This window comes from Macaca nemestrina, chromosome 14 (genome assembly GCF_043159975.1).
Source record: "Macaca nemestrina isolate mMacNem1 chromosome 14, mMacNem.hap1, whole genome shotgun sequence".
Lineage (NCBI taxonomy): Eukaryota > Metazoa > Chordata > Mammalia > Primates > Cercopithecidae > Macaca > Macaca nemestrina.
In genome coordinates this window covers 61,769,935-61,792,590 of record NC_092138.1, presented here as the reverse complement: position 1 = coordinate 61,792,590, position 22,656 = coordinate 61,769,935, and the positions used below count along the sequence as shown (strand labels likewise).

Here is a 22,656-nt window from a genome sequence, read left to right as displayed (position 1 = left end):
GGTAAATATTGAACTGCTTCAAAGAGTGTCTCCCATGGGGGAGAAAAATTTCCCACTAAAGAAGACCTCTTTGTCAAAAAGTATCAGTTTCTTGAGGAAACAAGTCACCCTGAGAAAGTCCATAGAGTTAACAAGTGGATGTTTAAACAGCCTAGGAATTTCCAACAACAAGCAATCTGTAAAAGGCTTTAACAAAAGTATGTTTAAAGAATAATGACATGAAAAAGAATAGAAACTGTAAGGTTTGAACAGGACATTAAACAAAAAGGGAAAGTTTACATGAAAAGAACCAAGCAGAGGCCGGGTGTGGTGGCTCACGCCTGTAATCCCAGCACTTTGGGAGGCAGAGGCAGGCAGATCATGAGGTCAGGTGTTTGAGACCAGCCTGGTCAATATGGTGAAACCCTGTCTCTACTAAAAATACAAAAATTAGCCAGCTGTGGTGGTGGGCGCCTGTAATCCCAGCTACTCGGGAGGCTGAGGCAGGAGAATCACTTGAACCCAGGAGGCGGAGGTTGCAGTGAGCCGAGATCACACCACTGCACTCCAGCCTGGGCGACAGCACAAGACTCTGTCTCAAAAAAAAAAAAAAAAAAACCAAGCAGAAGGTGTAGAAATAAAGAAATAAATGAACATGACTTTAAATTTAAAAGTAACAACAACAACAATAATACATTTGAGAGTTTAAAAGCAAGATGGAACTAAAATATAGACGCTACTAGTAAGAATAATGTGGGGAGGAGTCTAAAATAAGTCCTAATATAGTCACAATTAAATAATTGAAAACAATTTCGATTACCATCATTTGGGTAACAGGACACATTGTGTATTTAAACAACAGAATACTGTTGAGCAGTTAAAAATGATTATGACTACTATGTAGCAAATATAGATAGATTTCAAAAGCACCATGTTAAGAATGAAAGCAAGTTGTAATATGATGCATATTGCCTGATACCATTCATGTTATTTTGATAAACCCAAAATATAATGCAGCAAGCCCATGGATATATAATAAGTAGTTAAAACATAAAATCATGGAGTAAAAGAATACTTTCAAACATCGAGTTAACAGTTGCTTTTGGAAAGAGAATGAAGAAAAATCAAACTTGGCCTATTTTCAGTAGGGACTCTAACTGCATCTGCAATGTTTTATTTATTTATTTTAAAAAACAAAAGCAAAAACAATACAGTGTTTTTACTCCTAGAATACAGGTATAGGTTTGTTATGGTACTTTCTGTACTTTTTGATATGTTTAAATTTTTTCACAATTAAAAATAGGGAGAAAAATAAGAGATGAAAAACTGAACAAATTTCAGCTGAACATGGGGCTTACCAAATCTAATATTCTCTTTGCTTCCTTCAGTATGGAAGTGATTGTCTTTTCTTTTTTTTTTTTTTTTTTTTTTTTTTTTTTTTTTTTTTTTTTTTTTTTTGAGACGGAGTCTCGCTCTGCCACCCAGGCTGGAGTGCAGTGGCCGGATCTCAGCTCACTGCAAGCTCCGCCTCCCGGGTTCACGCCATTCTCCTGCCTCAGCCTCCCGAGTAGCTGGGACTACAGGCGCCCGCCACCTCGCCCGGCTAGTTTTTTGTAGTTTTTAGTAGAGATGGGGTTTCACAGTGTCAGCCAGGATGGTCTCGATCTCCTGACCTCGTGATCCGCCCGTCTCGGCCTCCCAAAGTGCTGGGATTACAGGCTTGAGCCACCGCGCCCGGCCGTGATTGTCTTTTCAATGAGAGCAACATTCTTTGAAGTAGAGTGTGGTGGCCATGTACAGAAATAAAAATTCCCCAAGTTAATCAATGCAACCTAAAGATATGGGAAGAAAAGATTATCCTTTGAATGTAATCTTTCTCTGTCTGTACTTGTCCTATCACCACTATCCCCTACTTTTGTTAGACTTATTTAGAAACCTTTTTCAACGTAAACAGATGTACAAGTGAAATAAAAAGAGAAATGGTAACATATCAGAGGCAGAGTACTCATTTGAAGTAACTTTTTTGGTTCTCATAGTAAAGAAGTTGCTTTCACTCGACTTCTCGTTTTATGGTTCAAGGTGGTATATGATAACTGGTGAAAACCAGATCAACTGCATAGAACTTTATGGATTCTGACAAGAATGGAATGAATCTATTTGAAGGATTTATCATTATTCCATATCAATGGGGGAAAAACTTCAAAATTCAGTGACAAAAGGATAGTGTGACACACAGGAAGTATGTTTCCATAGTAAGAGAAAATAGAGAATTTGTAATTAAATCATTTAAGTCAATTAATAATTTAAGAGACAAGTTTAACACATCCTTTGCCTTTGATGTCAACTAGGGTTTAACATATTAATTGCTCCAGTCTGATGTGAGATAATGCAAATTTAATCCTGCAACTGCTCTTTCCTATTTATTTTCATTGATGAGTCTTTCATGGTTCTCCAGCATGAGATGTTTCTTTTTAAAATATTTAAGATTGTGCTAAATATGTGTAGATTCCTTCAAAAAATCTCATTTTTCAAAGCAATTAAAAGTTAGAATAGGCCTCATTAAAATTCAGGAATAAAACTTGTCATTAAATGGAAGTAATTTGTGTGTTGAATACTAAAGGAATTGGCAGTTCTAGGCCAATGACGCTGAGCCCAGCCTAAAGCAGAGTAACAACTTCAGTGACTGAAACATGAGTTAAAGCGGAATTCGAAAAAGCCACAGTCAACTCTATTTGCATATATGAGAAGCAGAATTAGGTGTTTTTTTTTTTTTTATCATCTTTTGAAATACAGGTTGATTCAGTGCATGCAAAAGAAGGAAAAGTGCTTGGGGTTTAGAATGAGGAATAAAAGAGTATACAGAACAAAAAGAAAATCTGAGCATATGTCCTTGGGATAATGTTTCCATTTCATTCAGGAATGGCTGTTGTATAGTGCAGGTATTCTAAGCAGAGTAAAATGATAAAGAACAGCCCCTTCTCTGAACTTAGGCTTAGGGGAGCCAGACGTGGCTCGCTTTAATACTGAAGGTCCTTTAATGTTCTTGTCCAATGCTTGGAAAAATGATTTACACGGCTATCTTGAACAGGCAGAATTTAATTACTCATTGGATTTCAAGAAATATACGTATAAAATCTCCTTCTTTCTTATGCTTCTCTTACAACACTTATCCTTCTAAAAATGAGGTTAAGGAAGGTCCTGAGATACTATCCATGCTTTCTTCATTCCCTGCTATAATCCCCGTATCTTTGCTGCAAAAACTTTAAGTCATTGAAATCCCAGAAAGAGGACCTATGGCCTTAACTTTGCATATGTCAATGTGAATGGTGGGTGGAGGAACTGCAGTTTGGATATAAAAATGCTAAGACATTAATAGAAACCAGTTCTAAGGAGGGGATGTGGAAGGATGTCTCATCTTGGGATATCAAATATATTAAATTTACTATCTGACTGAGGAGAAATTGTCCAGAAGATGTATGTTGGATGTAAACATTTTATATTTAGCTAGAATTTTTACCACACATTCTGTCCCTAATTCCTCAGGTCTCATTGCTGGTGAACTGGGCTGGAAGTCAGGTCCAGCTCCAAGGCCTAATAGCTGCTTCATGCTTCTTTCTCTGAACTCATCTGACCTTGACATTTCAGGAGACACGATACCTCCTGCACATAAGCTGCCACCAAATGCTGCTGGATCTTAAGGAGAAACAGGTTCCAGCTAGAGGGGGGAATGCAGAGCTCCTTCTTGCTTTCCTCAGAATGCTCCACCCTTAGTCAGAGGTAGGACAAGTGAGAGTCAACTACTAATGCACAAAGACTCTCATCCTTAAGTCAGGGTGAAAAGGTAGGGAAAGACCAACATTAGTCTTCATTTCACAGATAATTACGGAAGCACTCTACGTGCTAGGCACTGTTGTCAATACAAGGGTGAGGGTTTCTACCATTCAGGAAATTGCAATCTGGCAAAGTTTAGAGAACACTGAAGATTTCAGGAGATCAATACTTTTGATCTTTTATTTGAGGAAAACAAATCTTTTCCTTAACCAAGTTCTTAACCAATTGGGAAAGACAAAGTTAACAGCAAGGTAAGATCAAAATATCAGCTTTGGTACGATAGAGATGTTGACAAATACAGCTTAGATATGAGGCAACAACAGAATTTCTAATAATGCACTCAAGGTTAGATACATGTAACCTCCAAGTCATAACCTCCCCTGCTTGCCACATATGTAGAAAAGCAGACGTCAGACTATGCTTCCTGAAGAGTCATTTCCCAAGAGGAGTCAATTCCCAGGAAGCTATGTATATCCAGATGATTATTCTAGTTTTACCAACTAGGTACATTCCTTCTCTTTCCATAGAAGAATGTGTTATTAAGAGAGAGTTTTCTAACATCATCTTCTAGATTCTATCATGCCTGGTCTCCCAAGTAAAAGATAGGTAATCAACGAGTTTTGGGTCTGCCAAAATAATTTTATCACTAACATATTTTTTGCCAACTTTTTTTGGTTTGTGAAATCTCACCAGGTGGTGCTCTCCCTCAGACCAACATCTAACCCAGGACTTGAGGCCATGATTGTCCTTCATGGCTTCCATTTAATATGCTTTGTCTTTAGTATTATCCTAATTTCATGAACTTTTTGGGCATGGTCCCAATTCTGTCACTCTGCCTTTAATCATAATCTTTCATGACAATTCACTCAGGAAGACTCTGACTATTTTTCACTGCAAATCATGTGGATTCCTCTTCTGTGGCTTTAAAGGAGTGTGTCTTGGTAATTTCTTGCATGCTGTCCTCCTCTATAGGAGTCATTCCAATCTGCTCTTCAACATCTTTCCTTTCTTCCTTGCTGGATTTTGTTCAGTGCTAGGCACTCGTTCTGATATAGTTGCAATTAAAACAATTAAATAGTCCTCTACTTAAACATTGCTTCTGAAACATGTCTGCATGTTGTCACCACCCGGGAAGCTTTAAAAACACTAAGGCCATATCCCACTCCCAGAGATTCTGGTGTATTTGTTCTGGGGTGTAGTTTCCCAGTAATTATAATATCACCAATGTCTGAGAACCACTGAACTAAAATACATCCCCCTTTTCTACGCTTTTTAAAAGAACATTATGGCTCTTTAAAATTTTATGTTCATCTATTCTGACCTTGAAGTTCTGATATCTTCCCTGTCTAGTCTGTTTGCTAACATCGCAAGCAACCTCTTAAGACTCTCTCTTGCTTCTCCTTAACCAGTATGTTGCTCTTTATTTGATTTTAATTCTTCAATTGTTCTCATCATAATAGGAAGACTAAATAAGTTGACATATTTTCTTTATAGTAAGGATACTCTGTCTTTTATCTGACAATTAACAAAATCTACAGCTCTTCTCTGGGTGAAGCCTAAGCTGGATCTTAAATTAAAGGCAGCTTCTGACCAAATGTAAGGGTGACCCTTGGGTCTATGAGAAAGTTTTATGAATTTAAGGTTAGTTCCTTCATGTTTTTCTTCTGATAACTGACTAAAAAATAGAATTCAGGATTAGGGATCAATCCCTAACTGTCTACCTAGATATGGCACTAACATTAAATCTAGAACCTCATTAACGCTCTGTAGAACTCAGCTGCACAACAGATCTGCCTGTGAAACAGTAAAATAAAAGAACGTTGCCCATCCACTGGCACTGGTTCATCCACCACAGCACTGCATTCAACATGAGGTCCAATCAGATTTGTGGAGTTCAAGGTCAGCCTGTAGCAGCTTCTGTCTGAGGCTTGCATGGCAGATCTCTGGATATGTTGCTATGGCCGGGTGCCTACAGATCATTATTTATTTTTATCAACCTTTTTTGTCAGACTCTTGCTCTGTTGCCCAGACTGGAGTGCAATGGTGCTATCTTGGCTCACTGCAACCTCTGCCTCCTGGGTACAAGCAATTCTTGAGCGTCAGCCTTCCAAGTAGCTGGGATTACAGGTGCACGCCACTATGCCTGGCTAATTTTTGTATTTTTTGTAGAGACAGGGTTTCACCATGTTGGCCAGACTGGTCTCGAACTCCTGACTTCAAGTGATCCTCCCATCTTGGCCTCCCACAGTGCTAGGATTATAAGCATAAGCCACCATGCCTGGCCCAAGTTATGTGGTAAAATACAAGCTTCTAAAACCAAAGGTATAGAAATACGCTTCTCTTGGGCCACAGCAGGTGCCTCAATTTCCAGGTATTATTTTTAGTGCCAAAGTTCCACTCTTTGTTTATCTCTCATGGTTGTTGAATTAGACCATTAGAAGGACCATATCTAATAGGCTCTTTCTTCATTCAATTAGAGATTGAGGAATAGGAAGAATCAGATCAAAATGCCAACTTCTTACTAATAGGGTTTTTGGAGAATGTGACTAAGTTGCATGACAACAGTGGCATTTTTAATGTTGCACCCCCAAATCAGGTTTATCCAATCACAGGCAACCTAGAAGAACACAGGGAACTCTTAAAGAATGAAATGACCAGTTTCTGCAAAACAGAAGGCTTGAAAGAGCAGACCACAACATGTGCTTCCCAAAGTTAGTCTGGTCCACTGAGGTTTTGTCCCAAGCTCATCAATCATCTATGACAGTCTTCTAAAAGTAATCTGCTAACAGAAGTCCCTCCATATGAGAACGACCCAAGGGAAAAGAGCTTTGTTCCCTCCAACAAAGGAGAGATCAGATGTGAACACAGGGCCCATTACACCAGCAACATGCAAGTGACACCATAAAAAACTTGGCAGCCTTAGTCTGAAGAAGAAAAAAAAGACTCATGATTACTGCAATGAGAGACAGCACTTGCATTAAATCTTAAAGGATAGGAGACACAGCATAAAAGAGATCTGTAGAAGCATCTTTGGCAGAAACAGCACCAGATAATAAGTTAGAAAAGTTGCAGATGAAGTGCTGTTTTAATTCTATCATCACAACGTAAGCTCTATCATTGCCGACTTAATTAGCTCATCTTTCCCTGTGTGTAAGTTAATCATATTTCCATTTAATGTTTTATAAATCATCTCACAGAAAACATTTTCTGTGGCTCTTACAGTGTGCAAATAACACAGAAGTGGATCCCAGTACCTCCAATTCAACATATTTTCTGGTTTTCCTCTAATAAGAATCATATCCTGTGGAGCTGTGGTCTCAAGTGACTGAACTACAGACTTTGTCAAAAGTCACAAGGCTGGCAACATCCAGCTTCCTTCCACATGGTAGGTGGTGATAGCATAAGAAACAGCCTTGAAAAAGATACTTTCTTTGAGCAGGACTGCAAGTTTATCTTGAAATCAGGTAACAATCTATCCTCCAGCCAAGGAATAGAGAAAAAAAATGCTCCTGTAGGTTCCCATTCGTGGAAAAGCATCCATCCATTCCTGTGCTTACTGCACTCCCATGAAAAGAAGTCCAAGTGATCTTTAATGCATAAATGTTACAACTTATTAACACATAAATGTTGTAACTTATAAACATATAATTAGGAAAACATATGACTTTTCAATGATGTGAAAATCTTGTGTATGTGACAACACACACTCAAATGTAGTAGAATTTTAGTCTCCCTTACAATTTTTAGTTAGTTAGCTGTCAGGAAAATATAGAACTCTAGAATTATGAATTATGCAAATTTAATACATTAAAAATTCATATCAAGTGAAAGTAGGGAGGTGAGCATAGAGAATGCTAATCACTTTTAAAGGTAACAACTTTATTCTTAAATAGTGTCTCTCATTTTCTGGTCTTGCCTGGATCTTTGTCTGTATACCTTGACAGTTCCCACAACTGGAAACATCTGGCCACAGACTTTAGGAGATCTACCAAGTCTTTGTGACTTACATGGAAGTGCCCACATGGGTCATCAGACCTTAATTTTTCCAGTTTTGATGACTGAGCTGCTGGTCTGTCTCCTTTACCTCGCTGTCTCAGGATTTGGCCTCCACAAAGGACCCAGACTTCTGATGAAAGGGCTTGCTTTGCATGCTCTCATCTTCCTCCCTAGAGCACTTCACAGTGCCTCTTAAAGCCTTATTATTAGCCCTGCTTTAAACATGAGGAGACCTCTCACCTCAATGACACAGTTGTGAAGATTAAATGAGATATAATGCATGCAACACCACCCAGACCCCAGGCACTCAATGAATGCAAGCCCCTGTCATCCTTTCTTCTCTTTCTAGACATTTACTGAAAAAGACTAAATATTACTAGATCTTAAGAGAGAGACAGACTACAAGACAATAATAGTAGGGTACTTCAACACTGCACTGTCAGCATTAGACAGATAATCTAGACAGATAATAAACAAAGAAACTCCGGATTTAAACATGTCTTTAGACCAAATGGACCTAACAGACAATTACAGAACATTCTATTCAACAACTGCAGAGCATGCATTTTTTTTTCCATCAGCACATGAAACATTCTCCAGGATAGACCATATGTTAGGCCACAAAACAAGTCCCAACAAATTTTTCAAAATGGAAATTGTACCAAGTATCTTCTCAGACAACAATGGAATAAAACTGGAAATCAATACCAAGAGAAACTTTGGAAACTATACAAATGCATGGAAATTAAACAACATGCTCCTGAATGATGATTGAGTCAACAAATAAATTAAGATGAAAATTTAAAAAAATGATTGAAGCAAATGAAAATAGAAACACAACATATCAAAACCTCTGTGAAACAGAAAAAACAGCATTAAGAAGGGAGTTTATGTCAATAAATATCTACATCAAAGAAGGAGAAAAATTACAAATTAAGAATCTAACAATGCATCTCAATAAACTAGAAAAGCAAGAACAAATCAAACTGCAAATTAGCAGAGGAAAATATAAAGATTACAGCAGGGCTGGGTGCAGTGGCTCACACCTGTAATCCCAGCACTTTGGGATGCCAAGGTGGGTGGATCACAAGGTCAGGAGATTGAGACCATCCTGATCAACATGGTGAAATCCTGTCTCTACTAAAACACACAAAAAACATTAACCAGGCATGGTGGTGTGCTCCTGTAGTGCCAGCTACTTGGGAGTCTGAGGCAGGAGAATCGCTTGAACCCGGGAGGCGGAGGTTACAGTGAGCCGAGACCGTGCCACTGCACTCCAGCCTGGTGACAGAGCGAGACTCTGTCTCAAAACAAAAAACAAACAAACAAAAAAAACAACAAAAAACCCAGAATAAAATATAATAGAGACTTAAAAAATACAAAGGATCAACAAAATGGAAAGTTATTTGAAAAGATAAACAAAACTGATAAACCGCTAGATACGCTATGCAAGAAGAGAGAAGATTCAAATAAAAAAATCAGAAATGGAAATGGAAACATTCAATGGATACCACAGAAATACGGAAGATCATCAGAGAATATTATGAACAACTATACATTGACAAACTGGAAAACCTAGAGGAAATAGGAAGTAGATAAATTCCTGAAAACATATAACCTACCAAGATTTAATCAGGAGGAAATATAAAACCTCCAACAGACTAATAGTGAGGTGCAAAACTGAATCAGCAATACAAAGTGTCCCAACAGAGGAAAGCTCAGGACTGGATGGAATCACAGCCAAATTCCATCAAATGTACAAAGAAGAACTGGTGCCAATCTTCTTGAAACTAGCCCAGAAAACTGAAGAGAAAGGAATTCTTTCTAACTTGTTATATGAGGCCAGAATAATCCTCATACTAAAACAAAATAAGGACACATTGAAGAAAACTACAGGCCAATACTTCTGATGTACATATATGCAAAAACCCTCAATTAAATGCTAGCAAACTGAATTCAACAGCACATCAAAAGGATAATACACCATGCTCAGGAGGGGTTTATTCCAGGGATGTGAGGATGGTTCAGCATACACAAATCAATAAATGTGATGCATTGCATCAACAGAATTAAGGACACCAACCGTATGATCATCTCAACAGATGCAGAAAAAAATTTAATAAAATTCAACATCCCTTCATAATAAAAATCACACCAAACTAGGCCTATAAAAACATACCTCAAAATAATAAAGGCCATATATGACAAACCTACAGGTAACATCATACTGAATGAGAAAAAATTGAAAGCCTTTCATCTAAGAACTGGAAGAAGACAAGGAGGCCTACTTTCACTACTCTTATTCAAATTAGTGTCGGAAGTCCTAGCCAGAGTAATCAAGCAAGAGCAAGAGAAAGAAAAGACATCCAAATTGGAAAAGAGGAAGTCAAAATGTCCTTCATTGCTAATAATGAGATTTTATACCTAGGAAAATCTAAAGACTCCATCATAAAACTTTAAAATTTCATATATGAATTCAGTGAAGATGTAGGTTACAAAGTGAACATACAAAAACCAGTAGCATTTTCATACACCAATAGTGATCTAACTGAGAAATAAATCAAGAAGCCAATCCTGTTTACAATAGCTTTAGAAAAACAAGTCAACCAACCTAGGAATAAACTTAGCCAAGGGAGTGAAAGATCTGTACAAGGAAAACTACAAAACACTGATGAAAAAAATGGAAGGCGATACAAACATGAGATGGAACACTTTTTACTCATGGATGGCAAGAATTCATATCATTAAAATAACCATGTTGCCCAAAACAATCTACAAATTCAATGCAATCCTTATGAAAATACCAATGTCATTCTCACAATCCTGAATAAAAAGAGCAAAGCTGGAGGCATGATGCTACCAGACTTAAAAATATATAACAAGGCTCTAGTAACATAAGCAGCATGGTAGTGATATAAAAACAGACAAATAGACCAATGGAACAGAATAGAGGACCCAGAAATAAAACCACGTATTTACCACCAGTTGATCTTCAACAAAGCTGACAACAACTTACATTGGGGAAAGGACGCCCTCTTCATTAAATAATGATAGGAAAATTGGATAGCCATGTGCAGAAAATGAAACTGGATCCCTATCTCTCACTATAAGCAAAAATCAACTCAAAATGGATTAAAGATTAAATCTAAGACCTGAAACCATAGATGCACTCAAAGAAGACCTAGAGAAAACTCTCTTGGAGATTGGCCTATGCAAAGAATTTATGATTAAAATCTCAAAAGCACAGGCAGCGAAAGCAAAAATAGACAAATGGGACTATTTTAAACCAAAAAGTTTATACACTGCAAAGGTGATAATCAATAGAGCAAAGAGACAACCTGTTGAATGAGAGAAGGTACTTGCAAACTAGTCATCTGACAGGGGACTAGTATTCAAAGTATACTAGGAACTCAATTCAAAAGGAAAGAAAATTAAATAATCCCATTAAAAAGTAAGTAAAGGATACAAATAGACCTTTCTCCAAAGATGACATACAAATGGCTAATAGGTACATGAAGAATGTTCAACATCACTAATCATCAGAGAAATACAAATTAAAACCACAATGATACTTTGTCTTACTCCAGCCAGAATGGTTATTACTAAAAAGAGAAAAACACACACACACAAATGTTGGTGAGCATGTGGAGAAAAGGTAATTCTTATATGCTCTTCATGGTAATGTAAACTTGTGAACAACACTATGAAAAACACTTTGGAGAGTTCTCAAAAAGCTAAAAATGAATTACAGTTAAACTCAGTAATCCCATTGCTAAGTATCTGCCCATAGGAAAATAAATCAACATATCAAAGGGATACCTGACCTGAAATGTTTATTGCAGGACTACTAACAATATCTAAGATATGGAACCAACCTAAGTGTTCATCAACAGACGAATGGATAAAGAAAATGTGATATGTATACACAATGGAATACTATTTGGTCATGAAAAGAAATAAAATCATGTCATTTGCATGGATGGAATTAGAGGTCTTTATCTAGAGTGAAATAAGCCAGGCACAAAAGGACAAACATTGCATGTTCTCACCTATATGTGGGAGCGAAAACATTTGAACACATAGAGTTAGAGAGTGGAAAGATAGATAACAGAGACTGGGATGGGTAAGTGCTGGGGTGGAGAGTGGGGATGATGAAGAGAAGTGGGTTAAAGTAAACAAATGTATAGTAAGATAGAAGGAATAAATTCAATGTTTGATAACAGAGTAGGATAACTATATAACTATACTTAAATGTATTATATTTGGGTGATGGACATTCTAAATACCATGACTTGATCACTATGCATTGTATACATGTAACACAATTTCTCGTGTATCCCACAAATTTGTACAAATAAAAAAATCCCCAAATACAAAAAAACAGTGTTTCATGAAAAAAAAGTGGCAAGTGCAGCTTGAAATTCAATCACAGTAGTAATTTTTCTCAAGATAACCATCATACTTCCATATGTAGCAGATGAATTTTATGTGTACTTCCCATTTCATCATATAGAGTACTAAAAAGACACACTCAAGGAGTAAAATTTATTAAAATTATTTTTTACTTGCCTCATGAAGGACATGCTTAATTGAAACTTTTTCTTCCCTGCAAGTACATGGCTGTGAATGATACAATTATTACTGGTCCATTTTCACTCGGTGCCACTGCCTTGATTTGTGCTGTGTGCCAGCAATTTTACCTGTGATTGATCTTACATCATGGGTATAAATGTCAATATAATGAAAAAGACATATAACTTCTTATCATTGTTATGGAATTAATTTTGACTTTGCAGAGTCTCTAATAGTTATCAGGATCCCAGGGGTCCTTGAACCATACTTTGAACTGCTAACCTATGCTTTAGATATTGCATGGCTTGAAATGCTTTAGGAACTGTGATGTCCCTTAGTAAGGAATGTCCGTTCCATTATGAGGATGTATTACAAATTTTATAATGTGAGTGTGTGTGAGCATGTGTTTGAACCTATAGCGTGGCACATTATCATTACAGATCTATGAGAAATGCCCTTTCTCCAAGCTTCTATTTAGGTTGGTGCAAAAGAAATTGTGGCACCAAATAATCTGTTTTAATAATTTTAACCTCTTCCCTTTGTTCCCCATGCTCTAGGAGTGGTACCTGCTTCCTGCAGTTACATCTTCTGTGAAAACTTCGGTGTTCTCTTAGTGCCTGGTGTGGATATAAACAAAGACCACGCATATGAAAAAAAATAGTTGCTATCTATTCAGAGCTTGTTAATTGGATTGAGTCACCCACCATTACTTGCATTTGGTAGAGGCTCTCAACAGGCATGTGAGTGGGAAAGTTTTGCAATGCAAAAAGGGAGAGGCTTCAGATATGCCCTGATTGCAGGTCGTCAGCATGAGGAAGCTGGAGGTGGACTAACTAGAAGAGGGCATCTTATGTGATTGGTTTGGAGAACATAGTTGCCTTTTTCTGGTTGGTCCTGAGTTGAAAGCAGAGGAAAAAATAGGGAAGTTGGTCATCATTGACCAAGTCCTGACCATTTTTGGCCATTTACTGCAGAGGTTATGGATCAGAGTTCTGTTTTTGAATATGGTCTGGCCATTGTTTGTATATTCAATTTCTCACTGGTTAACAATTCTTTATATTAAGTTCACCCTGTTAAAATAACTGGTATGGTTACTGTTGCCTAGGTAGACTCTGATGAAAATCACTAAGCTGTTTGCCTATGATTAATCTGCCACTAATAATTAACCTTAGAAGGTTGCTTATAATATAGCAAAACTACTGCGTAAACTATTGGATGAACATTTAAATCACCATAATTTACCACAAAGATCGAAAATGAAGAATGACAAAGGAGGCAGATGAAATGCTAGGATGATCCACTATCTTGGTCTGCTTGGGACTGAGGAGTTTCCAGGTAGTAGGACTCAGTGCAAATATTGGGACAGTCTAGAAAATTAGGAGAGTTGTCTACCCTACGGCAATGCCCAATGTTGTACAGTGCTAACAATCTTTTTTTTTTTTCCTTCTCCCAAACACTACAAAATACTTCAATCGATGAGAGCGGCATTCTGTTGGATTCTCCGTGGGTGGGGAAAATCAAACACCAAACATGTTGGGGTGGAGCAGCATAAGTAATTTTATATCCCACTTCCTACTATAAGTACCCCTCTTTCTCCAGGTAAACAATGATCTGAGTTTTGAAGAGGCAAACTATTTCCTTAATACAATCAGTCAGCACAGGTGTTATTCAATCTGTGCCTTCTACACACTTAACATGGTTCAATTTATTTTTTAAAAAGCTTTCAGAGACAATGTTATTTTTAGAAACAGGAAATACTCTTTCCCCCCCCACCTCCTTATATAATGTTGGCTGAGGATAATTACGAACATTCACAGGTGATATTTAAATTAGGCAAAAGGATATATGTGTTCCAAAACAACTGAACAAAGGAAACAGATAAACACAAAGTGTTTCATGTTTGAAGACATTTCCTCTGGCTCTCTAACAGAGAGCAATTTAATTCTAAAAGAGCGCGTGTATTGATTCAAGTGCTGGCCCCTCGATACTTAACAGATGAATGAAGCCCATGAAAGGGCACTTACTGTTCACATTTCCCAATATGAGAGAACAGTATTAATAAAGGGAGGGAGTTAATTTTAGAAAATGATACTTCCCACAAAAGATTGCATGTATTGAAAATCTTTTATAAAATAGAGTTGTAGGCTATTAGTACAAAAAAATACATGGCTTGTGAGAGAATGAATTCAGAGAGAACATTTGGGGAGAATGGCTCTGGCTGCTGCTTTGAATAGAGATGACAGTCACGGATACCTGAAGCCAAATTGAGATTAGGGGAGTGTCTAATCTTGGGAAGGTTGTGAAAATGTGTGTGTCTGCTTTTCACTTTCAGTACTTCTGCTGCTTCTGCTCACTCTCCATAGTTCTAGGCTATAGGTGTCTTCAGCAAGTGTGGACTGTTGTCTCAACTATTGGCTGCTAAAATTGTGGCTACAAGTGGTCCTGGCTTGAATAATGGGAGGTGTGATCTCTCCAGAGAGTTTATACCTGAATTGATTCATTAAAAGAATGAAAAAGAATGCTGGCAGATCATATGAGGCTTCTTAAAAGGAGCATCTGATATCTATGACATATAACATATAAACAGGTAAATCACCCTGTTGTGAGTTAAGTCACTGGCCAAGGAGATGAGTCAGGAAGAAGAGGTATTAACAGTTATTTAGATGGTCCGGTTCTTTGGGCAGTGTGATAGGTTTTTAATAAACATTAGTGCTTTTAATCTTCACAAAAATTCCATGGTAATATCCATGATTGAAAGGGTGAGTAGATTGAGGGTTGGAGAAGACAACTTATCCCAGAGTGTTCAGATGGCTATGAATTGGCCTAATCCATTTGGTCTGCCTTAACTATTACGTTCTTTTCAATAGATGAGGGTAGCCAGTGTCAAAGAAAAAACTGCACTGGCTACTTTAACAGGCAAAAAAAAAAAAAAGAAAAGACTTTATTCAAGGCTATTACAATAGAGTAGAGAGACTAGAACTATGGCTGAGCTCAACTCTCCTGAAACAAAGAGCTGAGATAGGTTGATCTTAGGCCAATTGATTTTGTTAATTGACTTTACCCAAAAGAAGAAAAAATACTGTGTCTAGTATTTTCATGACAAGGGGTAGTTTTACAACTTGAAAGAAGGCACCTGACAAAGTTAAGCTACTGTCCTAGAGAACCTGGGAGATGGAGTGCTGTCTTCCTTGATGATAACTTTTGAAAGCAATGGCTTTCTGCTCTTTGAGAAAGCCATTCCTAGTTGTAAAACTTGGAAGAGGCTTTTAAAAATATTTACATCTTTAAAAGGGCAGAGAAAATAATGTATAATTACAACTTTTCTAAAGCAAATAAGTGCTCTTAGGAGGAGGTTAGGTGCCTAGGCAGGAAGAAACCTGTTTAAAGTTTAGTCAAACTGAGAAGAACATTGAGGTCATCTTGATCAGTTGTCCATTTTGTTTCAAGAAAACCAGGCATCCCATTGAACCACTTAGGAAAGTTGTTTTATGTAGTTTATTTTATCAGATTTCTGTTGTTGAAAGCCTAGTTGAACCATCTGCTGAGACTTGGCAGTAGAGGATATTTGCTATGAGCAATCAGGCATTTAGTGAGGGGAATTTCTATGGAAATCAAAAGGAAAACAAAAATTAATGATTGGAGCACACCAATTTTTGAGTCTAGAGGTCAGCCAGTCAAGATTTCTATACACTGGGCTTTAGGATTCTTAGAGGGTAGAATGAGGACATCAGGAGCAATCTGAAGGATTTCCCAATCTGAATGTTTTAGTGATGGCATAGACATCAGAGAGGCTTTGGTGAGATTGTCCAGTCATAGTTATTTTCTGGAGTAGATGATGGAAGATTTGGGAATTCCACACAGAGCAGTTTCAGACACAAGTCGCCCATACTTGATCTACTGTTGAGATGAGTCATTTGAAGTTTATATCAGTCATGGATTCAGCTCACAAGGTTTCTTCAGGTCCTGGTGAACAGGTCAGCTACAAGACAGTCTAGGGTCCCAATAAGGACACAGACAGTTAGGTTTTATTTTTTGATGATACCACATTAAAAAAGTGGTAAATTATCCTCAATCACAAAATCAGCCAAATAATAGATTTGGCTTGATTATTTACATAATCGTAGCAAGAATGGTAATTTTATACACCTTCTTAATTTTTCTTTGCTGGAAGTTTTTATAAGAAGTTTCAGATTGCACTTTTAAAAGCTTCTTGAGGCTAGAAAGTAAAGAACTTGTCACCAGATTTCACCAGCAGTACATATATATTTGGATGAATTCCTCTCTTCTTGAGGTTCTCAAAATATTTTAATGCTCCTGGGCCTGCCAGGAAGTGACTTTCCTTACTCATTTCTAAGGCTGGGAATCCTATAAGCCAGGCACTAGGATGGTTTTCCCAAGAGGGCTTTGTTAGTATTGACTCCATAAAGTGAACCTTCATTCCTTAAAATTGTCTGGTCATATTTGATTCTGTGTGTGTCATGCTCACATATGATATTCCAGTGAAAGTCTTAGTTATATAATCAGTGTTTCTAATTATGCTTGTTACCAGGAGGACAGATTCTTACCTAATCTATGCAAATCATTATATTGCCATGAAAATAAGAATACTTCAGAGTTTCTGAATTCTGGAGACAGCAGGCAAGAAGAAAAAAAGTTTCATTTCTGTTTACAAAAGCATAATTTACTATTTTTTAAGTGAATTATATGTAGCTTAAAAGAAAAGAGAAAAAAGTTTTTTTATATCAAGAAAATAGAACATTAAATCATCAGTAATATTCCAAATCCATAATCATTTTTCATCATTTAATTCAGTCTTACAGAATTAATTCTTGTTCACTTGATACTAGGTTAGCAATATCACGCGCCCATCAGCTTCTCCATCAGAGTTTTGGAAATCTGGAAATTTTGACTTGGTCTAGTAGTATGGGCTCAAAGTTTTTAGAGCAAGGCCATCAGAAGCCTATGTCGCAGAGTATTTAGTATAGTTCCTTCCATGGGTCTCTGTAAAAAAAACCCCTTTTTGAAGGGTTTTTTTGTTGTTGTTGAAGACAGAGCATTCTTGTCTGTTGCTGATTGCAAGCACTTTCAGGAAAGCATTAGGGTAACACAAAAATATACAGACAATCCCCAACTATCACTTAATGATTTTTCCATTTTATAATTGTGTGAAAGAGATACATACACATTCAGTAGGAATTGTACCTTTATAACCCATAACACATTTCTGTTTTTTACTTTCAGTACAGTATTCAATTACACGAGCTATTTAACACTTTAATATAAAATAGGCTTTGTGTTAGAAGATGTTGCCCAACTATAGGCTAATGTAAGTGTTCTAAGCATGTTTAAGATAGGCTAGGTTAAGCTATGAGGTTCGGTAGGCTAGGCATGTTAAATGTATTTTTGACTTACGATATTTTCAGCTTATAATGGTTTTATCAGCTGTAACTCCATTGTAAGTCAAGGAACATCTGTATCTGTGGATGACAAAAGACTACAAATTGCTGTGATTAAAAATATAATGAAAGTTCATTATACGAATAATGAACTGACAAAGATATTTGGCTGTTTCTGTGGCATACATTTAAAAAACGCTGGGTTATGACTGACAGTACTATACTCTAGTTCGATATAAGGCATAGCAGAGCTAGAATGTATCATGGACAGTGAAAGCATTGATAAGTTTTTAGGAATTTAACATAATGTCTAAAATATTTATATTAACAACATTTTACCTGTAAAAATATAACCTAAGAAAGCACGGCATATTTTACTTGACAACAATTCCCATGAAATTCAGCATCCCATAAAAACCTAATTTTTTTTTTTATTTCTTTGCTTACAAGGAGAAAGATCCTTTATTACTTTCCAAGGGCCCTCTTTGAAATCCTAAAGTCAGTTTTAGGTATAAAAAATATTATTTAGGATTAGATTTTTGGAAGACAAAACATCAACTGTTGTCAGGAGGTTTGAACAGTTAAATCAGACTATGAGTTACTGAGAAATGAGATTTTGCTACTTATTTAACCAAAGTGACAATGAAAGATTTCAAAAATAAATATAGGAGATAAAATAACTATAAAAATTCTAGCTCCTTTACAAGTAAGAAGACTCTGTTTTTTAAATATTCAAGAACATAATGAAGTCAACATGAAGCACAAGAAATTATTCTAATAAAACACAGAACCTTTACTTCCTGGATAGATGATACAGTTTGGACATGTGTCCCCATATCTCATGTTGAATTGTAATTCCCAGTATTGAGGTGGGGCCTGGTGGGAGGTGATTGAATCATGGGGGTGGATTTCTCATAAATGGTTTAGCATCATCTTCTTGATGTTGACCTCATGATAGTGACTTAGTTCTCTGGAGATCTGCTTGTTTAAAAGTGTATGGCCCCCCTCCACACCCCCCTTGTTCCTGCTTTCGCTATGTGAAGTGACTGCTCCCCTTTTGCCTTCTGTCATGATTGTAAGATTCCTAAAGCCAGCTCAGAAGCTGAACGGACATTGGCACCATGCTTCCTATAAAGCCTGCAGAACCGTGAGCCAATTAAACCTTTTTTCTTGATAAATGACCAGTCTCAGGTATTTCTTTACAGCAATGCAAAAATGAAGTAATACAATAAATTATTCAAAGGTAAAGAACACTATTTACAAACTCTTATTAAGAGCAGACCAATAATCTAAGAAATATTTGTCACTTTAACAGAGGGAAACAAACTCTAGTTTTCTATCGGTATAGTACTGATACTACAGCTCATTAAACAAACAAACAAATAAAAACAAACAAACAAACAAAAAGTCAAATCTTAGCCAGTATTGATCACTAGTAGTAAAATTTCTTTTCTGTAAACCTTCATAGCTTTTCAAATCCATTCAGGCTTTCTCATACACTTTTCATCACTTTTCTGGTACAACCATTCATCTTATTTTAGGATAATTTTTTTTTCCCTTAACAAAACCACATCCCACATATCTTATAAATTTTGCACAGAAAGTTCTTTTCCTTTGCCCCCATGGCTTCTCATACTTTCATTTGCACACATTGATCATAATTTTTAACTATTAGTGACTTTTATTTCGCGGAAGAAACAGGGAAGTGGATAATTGTAAACTGTCTGTCACATGCCAGTATTTTGTGGCCAACTAGCAAAGCTAATGGATATATGATCTCACAATTTCATAGGTCTATGCTTCCTTATAGTACAATTTCTCAATGTTTATCAAGCATACTCAAAGAAGAAAAATATTTATCAACATACTTAAATATATGTAGCCTTTCTATACCATATTATAAAAGAAGCCAAAGTATATAAACTTAAGTTTATGTTTAGTAATCAATGTCTCAGTATTTAATCTTATTTAGAGATGATCTAGATATTTAATAACTATCTATTACTTAATTTAGCATAAGTCTAAGGTTGTAAGTTACCAGAAGGTATTTTGGAAACTATTTTAAGCATACATATCATAAAGCGTAATTGTTGAAATAAACTAATCACACAAGATGCCTGGTTCCTAGTTAGCCCACCTGCAGCCTCCGATGAGGGCGTACCTGAAGCCTTCCCTTTTCTTCCCACAGCCGACCTCTCCTGCCCCTCTGCCTGCCTTTGAGTATCTTCCAGATGCAAATGATAGTGGCTAGCTCCCGTGCTACAGCAAGCTCTGAATAAATAGCTTTTGCTCATTCTCATGCAAGTAGTCTTCCTTTACTTCCACACATTCATGAGAAACTATTTCTAATATCTACTTTGGTATTTATAATAATAAGCTACTAATATCAACAATAAACCCCCCACTTCTAACATTCATTATGTCAATTGGCATAGTTTGTGGTATAGCAGGAGATACAGAAAACTGAGGTATTTGTGACAATTATATCTGGAATATGGTCTTTCTCATTAAATGGTAGCTGATGATACCTAGAGTGTGAATTGATTGGAGAAACTGATTTCCTTAATTATCTTAATTTATTTAATTCCCTTGTCCTTCTTAATTCATCAGTAACACCTGATGGATCTACCTCTAAAACATATCTCAGTTCCTTACACTTATTTTCATCTCTCACTGCTAGTATCCTGTCCACATCACCATTCTCTCTTGCTTGGACTAAAGCAATCACCTCCTAAATGGATGTTTCTCTTTCTATTGCTCATATTTATCTAATCTCCACAGAGAAGTCAGAGGAATCTTTGAAAGATACAAATCAGTTCATATTAGTCTCCTGTTTAAAACACTCAAATGGCTTTCCTTTCTATCTAGAATAATCTTATTTTGATCTTCTATCTCCCACTTAGTATAGCTTGTCCTGACCTCTCTGATATTTTATTCTTCCCTTCACACACTAGTCCAAGGTCTCTCTGTCCATTCTATTTCTTACACATGCCAAGATTTTCCTATCTGAAGACACTTACACTTGATCATGACACAATTCTCAAGATCATCATTGATTTATCTCTTTCTGTCATACCCCGTATTGATTCCATTCATAAATATTATTAACCCTACTTTCAGAATGCATCCAGCCTCTAACCATTCTTAAACCATCCATCCTACCACCTGGTCCATGCCAGCATCCTCTTTTGCCTTGATTATTGTCATAGATTCCTATCTAGTCTTTCTCTCTACAGTCCTTCTCAACAGAGTAGCCAGTCAACTTGTTAAACAAAATTCCAGCTATGTCATTCTTGGCTCTAAAATATCTCATCTTGATATCCTCTGCTCAGAACCCTCCCACTTCACTCACAGTAAAATTCAACTGCCTGTAATGCCCACAGCTCCCTGCACCCCAATCTCAATTCCCTGTCACCCATTTTCACTTCATCCAAATGGGCCTTATTGCAGTACCTTTAACATGCCAGACACTCCTTCTCTCTCAGGACATTCGCACATGCAGTATTATCTGCCTGGAATGTGCTTCTTCCAAATATTTCCATAGTTTGCTTCAGAATTCTTTCAAGTCTCTGCTCAAATGTCTCCAAATAAATGTGACCTTCTCTGATCACCCTATCGAAAACAACCCCTTCTCTCATCATCTTACACCCAGTATTCCCTGGCTCCCTAACACTTCTTCCATCCCTTACTCTGCTTTATTTTGCTTCTTAGACCTTTCACTTTTTAACACATAATATTTTTTACCTATTTATTCTGATAGTCAAGAAATCAACTAAGGCTTTGACAATTCTGTGACATACAAACAGAACTGCAGAGTAGAAAGTTCTGAGAAATGAAGGGCCGTGAAGATTAGAGCTGAGTGCCCACTGTAGGGAACGATCTCATATCAAAGGGAATCATTCAAAAGTCAGAGAAAGCGTGGGTGCTGTGGTTTGTTTGAATAATTTAGGCAGCTCTACAACCAATGCACCAGAGTTGGGTAATTTTCTGCTCTATTTTTCCAGAACATGAGATGAAGCTATCACTGACATTATTCCCACTTTCAAAAATGTTCACGAAAAGGCAAATCTGAGATAAGTGGCACAAAAACAAGCTTGTGGTATTCACTTCAGGTATTGCTGAGCTATTTAAATGAGAGCAAGCAATTTGATTCTCTCATTTGGACTATTTTACTGAAAGCAGAATGTGAAATTTATGTTTTGTTTTTAAAAGTCTTTTGGTTTCTCTGATTTGATTTTTTTTCTGCTTTGCTGAAAAAAATAAGCTGCTTAACTTATTCTGTATTTTTTTCAAATGTCCAAATAGATTTAACATTGTGATAATAACTTGAGCTAAAATTAAACTAAGCTAATTTTAAAATCACATAATTTTTCTAATATCTTTAGCTAGAGAGATTTAAATACACATATTTTCTGGTAAAAGAGGAGTCTGAAATTTCACACACATCCCACAGGAAAACCAAATGAAAGAGAGGCAAAACCTCCTTGCAACAGATGAAGAGTAGTTTTTCCCCATCAACTTTGAGGGGCTCAACTTCATATCCTTCCCACTCCTGGAAATGTTACAGAGTACTTTCATAAACCTAATGTCATTTTATCCTCTGAAAATTCTATGGAATTGGCAAGATAGCTATTTTTGTCCCTATTTCATAGTAAAAAAAAAATCCAGATATCATGTGATTAAGTGACTTTGATGAAATCACATCTCTAGTAGGAATATATCCATTTAGGAGAAAATAGCCATCCAGTCCCACTTCATAGTGAAGACTTAATTGCCCGACTTCACATAAAAGTGGAGTGCCCTCTCTCCAGTAAACCTTAGCAGGATAATTGATGTTCATAATCAGATTTTGTGGAATGGCAGAGGAATTATGAAATGGGGT

The 22,656-nt window shown here is 36.7% G+C and overlaps 1 long non-coding RNA gene across 1 annotated transcript in view; it reads right to left on the bottom strand.

Moving 5' to 3' along the window:
- LOC105485634 (uncharacterized) overlaps nt 1-22,656 on the bottom strand; it is a 376,161-nt gene that overhangs the window by 49,957 nt on the left and 303,548 nt on the right. The window lies entirely within an intron of this gene.